Here is a 12,362-nt window from a genome sequence, read left to right as displayed (position 1 = left end):
GTGTCTCCAAGCAAGCTGCAGTGATCAAGGCCAAGAGATGACCCCACACACCCATGGTCTCCTGTGGAATAAGCACAATGTTTAAATACCGCAGCATGAACACAAAACATTTTGTTTCCATTTCCAAAGCAAGACAGAAAATTAACCTATATTTATTTGCATTATTCAGCCCAGCCATTACAATACTCAAAACATTAATTGATTATGTTCATACTGCCTTCCAATCCCAACTTCAATCACTCCAAATCCACCTGTGTTTGCAAAAATGCCACTGAGAACAGATACAGACTTAATGTGTGTGTGTGTGTGTGTGTGGCTCATCCGTTCCTGCAGGAAGACATAGAAGGCAAGTGGAGTCAGGAAGTGGAAATAGAAAGACACAGTGCCTCTGTGATCGTCCTGTACAAAAGTCAAACTGTTATTTGTTGGAAGAGATCACTGGGTTTAGCTTTTAGCTTAAGGTGTTTCTTTAAAGGGTTTGGTGCATCATTTGACTCTTCAACTGCTGCCTACTTCAGTGTCAAGGAACAGGCTGCTATGATGTAGAGCTATGAAAAATAGAAAAACATTACAGCAAAAGGCAACACTGTTGCTGTAAATAAGAAAAGACAGGAATGCTTTGCAGGAATGTGTAAACTACTAAGTGCTCTCTAAATATTTTGTTTATTTCTGACATGACAAGTGCACATTGTAGACCTCACATTCAATTTCCACCAGAGATACATAAAGTATTCAGACTCTGATAAACTTTGAACTCCACACAACACATTTAAACGCTGTACACAGGAATTGTATCCAGTCCTGATACTGTCCCATAATGAAGGATACCGTAAGTGTAATGAATTTTTCACTATTACAAATGAATTTTTTCATCAGTCTTTTAGCTGTAATAGCAGCTGGGTAAAATAGACACTGGAAGTAATTCAGAACAAAGAATAAAAACACTGGTCTGGACTGCCCTGCTGTAATTAGATTAGACTTTGTTCTGTGGTATTACTAACAATGCAGTCTGCAGATAAATATATTCCTTCAGCTGAGAATCTGTATCAGTTCAGTTTTCTATGAGATGCAGCCATGTTAACACTGTAATTGTGAGCATGTTAGCATGCTGGAAAGACTCCAAATAAATACATGCATTCATCTTTCATCCATCCATCCATTTTCTATACGTCAGGGTCACGGGGGGGGCTGGAGCCTATCCCAGCTGACTACGGGCGAGAGGCGGGGTTCACCCTGGACTGGTCGCCAGTCAATCACAGGGCCTGCACTCATTTTTAATTAGCTTAAAGTCACATGGAATGAATCACGAACAGATCTCCAGAGCATACCTTTGGGTCCTTTAACTGCTCATAAGCTTCCCAAAAGTACTTTGTGAAAAGCTGCTTGCTGATTGGCCATCCATTGATGCATATTCTCTCTCTGACATGAACCAGGTGTGGAGAGCTGAGGGCAGAAAATTGTCAGGTCTCTCACTGTTTGATTTCCTGTTTTATTTTTTAGGATTCCCTCATTTCCTGTTTGTGTTCGTTGTTGGTGTCTTTACTTTCCTTGATTGTCTGTTGTTTGCACCTGTGTCTCATTAGCCCTTCCTTCATGTGCATTTATAGACCTGCCCTTCGATTGCCCCGATTGTCTGCATCCTCCTCGTGTTACGCTTTCAGTCTAGTATCTCTTCCTTGTGTTTTTCGCTCCTGTCTGTTTTTGGACTTACCTTTTGCTTAGCGTTTTTGTACCTTTGCCTGTGCTGACTGCCTTTTTGTGTATCGACCTTGGACTGAAATAAACCTCCCTCCACACCTATTTGCCACTGGTCTGCTCTGTGGGTCCAAGCTAGTCTGTACAAACCTGACTGGTTAACCTGTCAGGATATGCAGATACAGCTGTGAGTCAATCCACTGGAAAGGTTTTATAGGTACCAAAAGTAAAAAAAAAAAAAAAAAAGTCTTTAGCTAAAATGCCATTAGAACATGAAAACCATCTTAATAAACCTGTAATTGTGAAATATTTTGCGCTTAATTTGTAACTGTTTCATCACAAGAGCTAGCGGTCTTTCCGTTTAATTCATTCATTTTTTTGCCCTCTTTCCTCATACAAACTGATTTCACCACTGCTTAGGACTGCTCAGAATTGAGATTAATTAATGCATATTCCCTATATCCCCTTTGAACCTTCAATCAGTCCTACACAAGTCCCATTTTTCCACAGTTGATCGCAATCACGTGTGGAGTCTTTGAAGACACTGTAGGACTGTGGACACAATTATTAACTGATTAGAGAGCAACCATGTAAGACAAAGTCCAAGGATTATAAACAAAGACCTAGATTCATATCTGTTACCTTCTGAATAATAATAATTATTATTATTAATTGGATTTGAAGGGGGGCGGCACAGTGGTGGAGTGGTTAGCACTGTCGCCTCATAGCAAGAGGGTTCCAGGTTCGAATCCCGGTCTGGGCCCTTCTATGTGGAGTTTGCATGTTCTCCCTGTGCCTGCGTGGGTTTTCTCCGGGTTCTCTGGCTTCTTCCCACAATACCAAAAACATGTACATTAGGTTAATTGGCTACTCTAAATTGCCCCTAGGTGTGAGTGTGACAGTGTGTGGTTGTTTGTCTTTGTGTGTTGGCCCTGCGATTGACTGACCAGTGATTGACTGACCAGGGTGAACCCCGCCTCTCACCCATAGTCAGCTGGGATAGGCTCCAGCTCCCCTGCGACCCTGATGGATAAGCGGTATAGAAAATGGATGGATGGATTTGAAGGGTATCTGTGAGTCATTATTATAATGTGGTGACTAGCTGTATAAACTGAACTAGTACAACCAGTATAATGTGAATGTTGATGGCATAATACTTGATTCTTTAAGAATTTGTTAATGCATTTGATAACAATTTCTTTAGTGTTACCTATAAAATCCAGATCGCAATCCATAACTCCTCTGAATTCTTTCAGTAAAAGCACATGTTGATCTCTGGAAAAAAGAAAGTTTTACTCATAGTGGTGTTTCACAGGAGAGCACTGGTTTTGTAGTTTAATACCTTTCCTTTGGTCCCAGTAACATGGATGATGTTGAGCTTGTCCAGTTCACCCACCTGGGGAATTTTACAGATAACAGTTAGGGAAACAGAGGTAAACACAGTAGTAGAGTCAATGGTTAACACAGGTCCTGGCTGCTGCTGCTGTTGTTCTGATTATGTGGTTATTTAGACATGGGTTCTGCTCCAGTTCTCCTCATTCTTATAATACTGTACATTAAAGGTAAATACCAGTGAGTAATGCACTGCTGTAAAACTGCATTATTAGAAACACTGTTGGACTCCAGAAGGTAAAGCAGCAAAAATCAGGTTTAAATGCAATTTATAAGTTAATACATTAATATCATAATAATTATAGTATAGTATAATATAGGATAGTATAGTAATAATATAGCAAACTAATACTTTAGAAGATTCTGTTCAGTATAATGAGTGCTTTTCATGTTAACAGAACTTTTTTCTATTAATACTTCTAACTTGTTTTCACTTTTTTAATACACTTCTATCTAACCTAAAGTAAGACCACAAGATTTTCCTTAAAGAATCCAATATTTCTTCCAAAGTTACCCAAGTATGCTATTTATGTAATTTGGCAGGTTCACGAGTTAATGAAAATAGGGACAAATGAAGTGCCATCTGTCTTTTTATTTACATTATTACAAGAGGTCTTTACTACTAACAATACTGCTGCTACTAATACTACTCAAAGCCACTGAGAGAAAAAGGCATTCTAAAACTGTTGGTCTCTGGCTCTGCAAACTGAAACCTCAACTTGTGAGATTCTAAAACTCTTAATGATAGTAAACAGACTGGGTGTGTCTGTGTCTGTCTGTATCTAACTGCCCTGGGCTCCTCTGAGGTGCAGGAATCAAACACAATTAGAAAAATGGAAATAATTCACTCTCACATGGATGATTATGGAATCATTGCTTATGTTTGTACATACCATAATGCCGGTGCGATGGAGGAATCCTTGCATTGCCTGAAGCTGCATCCCTGGAGTCTCCTGACGTCTATGCAGTTGCTCCAAAGCTGCAGCATTATTCTGCAGGCTGTTCAGGACACACACAGCTCCCTGACAACATACATACACACACATGAAGGGACACCTTTAGAGACTACCAGAGCCAAAAAAAAAAGCCTTTGCAGGCTGATCATGCAAAGTAAGCATATATGTAAAATACACTTGGTAACCTTCAATATTTTAATAATGCTCACCTGAAAAGTTTTGATCCTGTTAACAACAGCAGTTTGACCCGGTACCACAAAAACTACAGCACAATGAATTTACATGCCCTAAAATGATTTCATAGCCACTCTCCTGGTAGCATGGTGACAGGCTGAGTATGAGACATCAAAGTGGTGTGTTCAGGTTTACCATGAGACCATTTATAAAAGCAATAGAAGGGGAAAACATCCAAAGGGGTGAATACTTTTTATAGGCCCTGCACATACATATACAATATGCTTCATATACAATCAATGGAGTATGAGGGCTCCATGTGGTATAGTTTGAAAAAAATGTTCTATTTACAGAATTATAAACATTATACCATTCTGTTTAGTTGTTCAGCATTCAGAATCTATAAATAAATTGTATTTTGTCCAAAATAAGTATTATTAATAATATTTTAGCAATAGGTTGTGCAAATGTAAACCTTATAAAAATAAGCGCATTTTGTGTTTAAAAGATCCAGGATAATTTTCTCATCACTCTACAATCACACACTTGCATGCTGGAAAGTAGAAATTCTGACCTCTCCAATAAACGCACCTTGATGAAGGAGAAGCAACTTCAAATATTTCACGTTTCATTAACATTCATTTAATTGAAAATAAATAGTGTTTTGAAGAATAAACAGTACAGTCAATATGTAAACAGTAAACATGGCCAAGCCATCTTTATTCATCTTTATTAATTGTGTCATTAATGTTGTCTTTCAGTGTGACTTCATCAAACATACAGTTAATGGTACAGTTCAGTGCCTTAAAAGGTACAAACCCTTGTCTCTGTGGCAGTACCCTTAGAGGGTACAGAGCTGTACCTTGCGAAAGGGGCACATATTTGTACCCTCATGCTTTGTACCTTTAAGTGCCTGATGTGTACCTTCAGGATCAAATTTGTACCTTTTCTGGATGGTACAACTATTGTACCTTCAACAATGATACAAACCTGTACCACAATGGTACCACCACAGTGACAAGTGAATTTGTACCTTTAAAGGTACATCATTTGTACCTATAAAGACACATAATTGGTACATAAAAACATTAAAAAAACATTTTTATTTATTTTTTTTTTTTTAAAAAGCATGTGTTTATTGTATTGAAATACAAAACAGTAAAAACTGATTTCACCATAGTATTGTAACTTCAAATGTCTTATTGAACATTCCTTCAACATATGTATTTATCAAGTAATTTCATTAGTATTTTAATTACAAATGCCTCATGGCAACAAACAACCTTCCTTCAACTGTGTATGTATCAAGGGCTTGAAAACTAGACTCTTGCCCAGGCATTATACAAATCCAATCATCATACTTCACTTCATAAGCATGAAAATGCTTGTCAAAACAGAATGGGAATAAAATTCGTCCACACAACAACCACTGTGTATCAATATTCAAAATGAACTTAATCTGAAAAAACACTGGAATATATTCTGAATGGACAATGAACACATCTCTTACTGCATACTTCACATTATTTAATACTGCTTCATTGACCCGTTGAAAAGTTTTTTCTGACACATTAGTAGACTGCAGTCCAACATGGTCAAGAATGGTGTTTTGAAGAGCAGGAGGCAAGGATGAAAATGAAATCTTTAAGCTAGTGCCTGGCACCTTTTCATAATCACCTAACATATTTTTTTGACTGAAATTCAAAACATTGTTTAAACTGATGTCGTTGACTTAGAGTCATGGATATGTTAATGAAGTTTTTATAGTTTTCAGCAACCGTCTTAAAATACTGGTGCTTATTTTCAAAACGCATACACCATAATGGCCGTAGTGGCCCATACAATGACATTAGTCTAGCGTAGTGTATTAGGTAATGACATTTTGGTGTTAAAACATTTCCAAATTCCTCTTTTAGTCCTGATAAAAACTGCTGAACGAGCAGATCAAGGACCAAAAGGTCTTCTCTTCTGACTGTGGGTGCCATAACAATATCGGTTATTTCACAGAGTAGAAGGTATATATGCCAATAGCTGGAATCAGTAGGAATTCGGTCCCCAATGATAAATGGCAATAGCCTAAATAGACACCATTTTTGTGACGCTGATCCAGTTATTGTAGAACGACCAAGAATCTTTTCTGAAAGTGCTACTGGTCTGTTAGAACTATCATTTTGGCCTATAGACATGTGTTTCAGGGCATCATTAAATTCATGTATGGTAACATGATTTGCTTGATGGGCCCTGCGAAGGACTAGATGTAATACTAACGGAATCACGCCCTCTAAAACATCATGCATGATGTCAGGTGGAAGACACGTTGTGACCTCAAAGTAATCAAGCGAGTCAAACGGACAATTTCTTTGAACGCCATACAGTGCAATATTATTTGGATTTTCTTTTATACACTCAAGATGGTATTTGTGAATGTCTGAAGTTCTAAGAGTAAAGTCGTCTTCACTGAAATGATCATTTTTACTTGATGAGGTTGCCATGCAGTACCTACAAATGCGCCCGGAATTAAAAACCATGCGGAAACCACCAACCATGTGTGCTGACAAGTTGTCTCCTGATATAGTGGCTACGGCGGCATGCACCAAGTGCTCCTGACCATTTACAAAAATGGTAAATCCTTTTGAAGAGAGTATTGTTAAGTCCCTCAGCAGTGGTTTAAAAATTGTCTCCAAAGTAACTTTTTTCCGGAAAGAATCTTTAAACAATAGGGCAAGATGTATATGTTTGACTTGGGATCGATACCTCCCATGAATGTTACCAATGGTGAAATATACAGCAGAAAGTTTGTGTTTACCACGTTTAGCACCCAGAGGATTAACTACCTCAAATTCGTCCTGATAGAAGTGTAGACGTAGGGCTCGGTTCCATCCACCTTGATGTTCACGGGGAGTCTACGCTCGTTGAATACTCGTCTCCAGTTTGATGTGCCGGCCACCTGAACAGTTGGGTAAGGTGTAGCTGGATCTCCCTAAAAGACAGGCAAAAGATGTCACCAGTGAAATTAGTAAAGAAATCACATGAATCAAATAATTTTTATTGTTATAATTATTATTACTCTGTACGATTGAAAGTTGAAATAAAATGGAACCACAAACATACATCATTCAGTGCAATGTAGTTGTCCAGTTTCTCTTTGAAGATAGTTGGTAAGAGCACCAAGGCAGCTCGGAACTCTAGGTCTTCCAAAACAAAAGTGAATACACAATAGATTAAGAATAGCAAACAAATAACAAAACCTGAAAGTGGGAAAAACAAATTCAGACCATAATAATCTAGACAAACAGGTGCATAATTCTAGACAAAATACATCACTTTGATTAAATACCGTCAACTTCCTCTGAAGTTACTTCAGCTCTGGCCTCCAAATATTCCTTCTCCAGACAGGACTTCCCATGGACTGCTTTCAGCACAGAGGGTACCAGACTTCTGAATGATTCTCGGAAACGTTGGCTTAAATCTGTGATTTTGCAGATTCGTCCCATTTCTTGATACAGCTACAACCAAATGACATATTACAAACAAAGAACATAAAAGAATGGCGCAAATTAGAGCAAATTTCACTAGTACAACATACTAATAAATATTCATTTGAATATTCTTTGGCTATTCAGAGAACCACAGAAAAGTTTTTTTATGTATTTGTACAAAGGACCAAACCATTTTAGACATACCCCACATGGTGTTTTCAGGAAGGGATACTTTCTGATGGCCTCAACAGCTGACATTCCGTCTTGTTGCAGCTCACGTCTTCTCCAGAGAAATGTGCGTCTCATTTTTTCCTCCACAATGGTTCTATCTGGTTGAGTCCGTTCATACTGCATTTGCAAGACTTTTACATGGGCATCAATTGAGACAGCATCTTGCCAATAGGACCTTCTTCAGACTCATTTCTCTGCAAGTGCGCGTGTGCACACACACACACACACACACATACACAGATATCATATTAAGATGCTATGCAACCTGCAGATTGCTTCAGATGCTATTCTGCTGTTCAATTAAGGACCTACCATTTCACGTCTTCTTTCACACGTAGTCTGGGTTGGTGCCTCTTTGGACTTGCCTTTGCGATGACCAAATTTTGCTTTGAATTGTTTGACTTCTTCTTCATCCACGAGTGGTGAACGTTCAGTTTTGAACTTCCTTTTCAATGACATGTGCCAGGTGTGCTATTCAAAATAGTCATTAGCAAGGGTTACTTTTGGCACTGGACTATTGAATTTAATAACAGAACAAATTGTCAGAGCGTGTTGAGGGCATTCAATTTCAAATACTTACATATCCATTCCCTTCTATATCCTTCAAAAAAGGGTATTTGGTAACAAGTGCCTTGGCAACCTTCACATAATCTTCACCTGAAGGATACCTATCACAAAAAAACATCACAATATCACATTTCCCCACATGCTTATGAATGGGCAATTTGCTAAAAAAAAAAAAAAAAAAAAAAAATGTCAGTCCTGAGAAAAAAAAACGCAAAATACAACAACAACAACAACAAAAATCATAGAAATGTGTAGTTACACTAAATTATTGCATCATACTGCAACACAGCAAAAGTGCTGCACTCATTGGAAACAAATGAGTCTTTTTTTAAGGGCACCTTTTTTATGTGAAACGTGTCAACACAGCAACAACAAAAAAAAAAAAAATAGAAAAATGACAATGTTGGAATTTGGAACTACTTTTACTACAAACTTAAAATACTTACATTGTGTACTGAGCCATGGTTTCTTGAAGGACACCAACTATTTTGGTGCGATAAAATCCAGTTTTATGGCATGGTTCTTTACTGTCCAATTTAGTCTGTATGCTCTTGGGGAATTTTGGCACAACAAAGACACTGGGAATATCTTTGTGACACTTGTGGACTTTGAGCACAACTGTATGAAAACAGAACAAATAAATGTAAAACAAAACCCTGGATTTTTTCAACTTAAGTCTGTATTTCTGCATGGGACCGACTCAAACATGTAGAGCAATTTACATCTTTGCCCGCCTTGAGTCACGCCCAAGCAGAAATACAGCCTACAACAGAAAACTGAAATAAATGAACAAAACTATTGCTCTTTCAAGGAAATGCAGCAAATCTGATGGTGAATGTTCAAAACCCACCTTGACTCAGACACTGTAGCTGGAGCCACAACACTGTTGCAAATGTCTGTCTTTAGCTCTTGGATGACTTTCATAAATTTGACCTGCTTTTTGAAGGAACCCTCAAAGAGCTGGGAAATCATATGGTCTGTCAGGCCATCATTGACTGTTTCCCCATCGACTTCATATTCTAAAGAACAAAAAATATACCATTATTTAACCTTTGTTTTGTACAATATAAATGTATCCCAGTCATCCATTAAACTGCTATGGTCACATGCGGTACACAGCCTAACAGCCTTTCACTGTGTGTGCGCGTGCGCAACTCAGGAAGCTTCCACACAGCAGCACGGTCAAGAATGGCTTCATGATATGGTTTTCTTAGAAAGAGGGCTAAATTAGGGGTACTTAAGTAGTGATTGGCAGATAGGTCGGTGTGTCGGTGTGTGTTATGACAGAAATATTTTTTCACTTTCCATATAATTAATTTGGAGGAGTAACAACGGGTCACTGATGGCACCAGTTAACAAACCACACAGAAATGAAACATTTCTAACCCTACAGTAACATTACCATTAGATCAGGGCGCACGATTCTCAGAGTTCATTATCTCTGTTAGCAGGCTACCTAGCACCGTGGCATAGCTAACTGATCAACTGACCTAGCCTGGATATTAACCAAGGCTAATTTATCAAACTCTTAGCGTTTGGCTTGTTCTAAGTGAACAACATGATGATATTATGTCATTAACATGTTATTGTATTAAAGTTTATTATTATAGTTATATATCATAAATATATTTCCACATCTTTTTCAGTTTAGCAATACCTGAAGCACAAGTGAACTAGCATTAGCTGGCAAAAAGCACATGGAGTCAGCTCGCTAGCCGAGCAAACACTCACTTTAAACCAAAGATAATGAATAACACGTTTTTATCAACCGCCTCTGTTTAAACTCTTAGCGTTTGGCTTGTTCAAAGCGAACAACATGATAATGACATAATATGGACAATTGTTGGCCTACATCACTATATTTCCACATCTTTTTTTTTTCAGGTTAGTGCAACCTCAAGCACAAGTTAACTAACATTAGCTAGCTGGCAAAATGCACATGGAGTCAGCTAGCTTGCCAAGCAACCACCAAGGATTATCAAGCCCTGACATTTTACAAAAATGCGCCTATTATCGCCAGCGAGCTACTTTCATTTACGTTTGACCCGATCCCAACACTGCTAAATTTTAAACAGACATTTCAATATAAGTAATGTTAAGACGACCCCATGTAACATCTTGGACGTGAGGGGAACTTGTGAAAATTCTTCAACTAATCATCGATAGCTGAGATTAGCTAGAATTAGCCACAACTCACTGATACTGTGCTGTGACAGCTATTAACAACGTTTACTCACCTGTGAATTTTTTCCGCTCATCCTCTGTAACCTCCAATCCACATTTGGAAAGCTGCAGCAGAATCGAATGCTGTCTGCAGACCCGCGAAAAATGAATAACGAAAAAAAAAAACGAAATGTCAACTTTCAGGAGTCGACGGACGCGCCGGCGCGTCTTTTTGACGTCACCGATTTAAGATGACGTAGCTGCAAGACGCAGCCTCGCTGAGTCTCCGTTTTAATTTGAGTCAAAAGTTAGCACTTCAAACTATATACAAGTTTTTAAATTTTCTTAAAATGTCAAGTAAAACCCGAGTTATGATAAACAATACACGCGATGTTTTTTCCTGAGCACTGTCGCCACGTTTGGTGCGAGTTTTATGCAAGAAGACGCTGTAAACACCGGCTCGTTGTAAGGAAACATGACACCCTCTTTCCTATTGGTGAAGAAATACACCACAGGAACCAATCAGAATATAGATTGGTCACACATGGCATTTTGTTGCTAGGGAAAAGTTGTGGGAGAAACGGCAGCGAACGAGAGGTTGTGAACGGCGAGAGCGCTTTTTGAGATATGATTTATGACATTTGGCGTGTTTGGAGTGTAGTTTAGCGCAGTTAGTGTGTAGTGCAGTGTGTTTAGTGTGTAGTTTAGTCATTTTTCTGGTCTTTGGAGTTACAAATAACTTGTGGTGTATTTTATTGTGACACTGATTGTGTTGTGCCATAGCTGTACTGTACATTACTGTACAATAAAACGCCTGACGCATTTCCTGCATTTTAGGGTGAATAGTTGTAAATAACTTCTTGTTTGCTAAATTTGCACATAATTATTTCAAATTTACAATTTATATTTGCATTCTAAGTTGTCTAAATTGTTCGTTAAGAATTTTTGTGATTTTTACAGTGAAAAATCAAACTTTTTCCCACTCGGATTTTACATTTTTGTGTGATTTTAGGTCCAGTGTGTTAATACAGTAGGTCAAAATGAAAAATTAACAGTAAAGTCACACTTGAGAGATTGTTCTGAAAAAAATGATACCAAACAAGGCAAGGTAAAACATTTTTAAGTTGAAATATAAAGGTAAAATCAAAAGTATTCAAAAACGGACAATTATACACAGGACTCCAGAGGGTTCAGTACAAGACTAAATATTTTCTCCAGTCCAATTTTAAACATTATTTTCTCCTCCTGTTTACTGTTTCCATGGAGACAAAAGACCAAAGCGCCATACAACTAGATGAATACAAAATTAGACGAATTCAAGTCTTCTACTGCATTACTTGTGGGTCTATATAATTTTGTTTATTTTGTCAATTTTGTTATAAATACAAACAAATAACATTGGAGAGGAGAGGTCTTTTGACAATTGGCAGAGCACATGGGTACAATACCCTATGGTACAAATACGTACTTTCCCCAATTTTGTACTTTGAAAGGTACAACATAGTATCACATAGGTTCATTTCTGTATCCTTTAAGGTACAACAAACTGAAAGGAACAGTTTTGTACCTTAGGGTTTAATATTTGTACCCCCGTGTACCTTTATTTCTGACAGTGTACACTTGTAGTCAGACTTGGGGTAGACATTTAGTTGGAGCATTATTTCTATAATCTTGGTGTTAATGGGGACATTGCCATTGAAATTTA

At 37.9% G+C, this 12,362-nt stretch overlaps 2 long non-coding RNA genes across 2 annotated transcripts; both read right to left on the bottom strand.

The window, feature by feature from the left end:
* Positions 1–2,904: 2,904 nt before the first annotated feature.
* LOC124058286 lies at positions 2,905–4,113 on the bottom strand. Its single transcript, XR_006843234.1, has 3 exons — positions 3,981–4,113; positions 3,038–3,091; positions 2,905–2,970 (listed from the first exon to the last, which is right to left on the bottom strand). It is a non-coding gene; the product is annotated as an uncharacterized LOC124058286 (long non-coding RNA).
* A 3,975-nt stretch (positions 4,114–8,088) lies between these two features.
* Positions 8,089–10,817, bottom strand: LOC124057599. The gene is made up of 6 exons (XR_006843136.1): positions 10,732–10,817; positions 9,345–9,513; positions 8,941–9,112; positions 8,508–8,595; positions 8,240–8,398; positions 8,089–8,121 (listed from the first exon to the last, which is right to left on the bottom strand). It is a non-coding gene; the product is annotated as an uncharacterized LOC124057599 (long non-coding RNA).
* Positions 10,818–12,362: the final 1,545 nt, after the last annotated feature.

Source organism: Scatophagus argus, chromosome 4 (assembly GCF_020382885.2).
Source record: "Scatophagus argus isolate fScaArg1 chromosome 4, fScaArg1.pri, whole genome shotgun sequence".
NCBI lineage: Eukaryota > Metazoa > Chordata > Actinopteri > Scatophagidae > Scatophagus > Scatophagus argus.
Note: the sequence above shows the minus strand (reverse complement) of the source record. Positions and strands in the feature narration are given on the sequence as shown.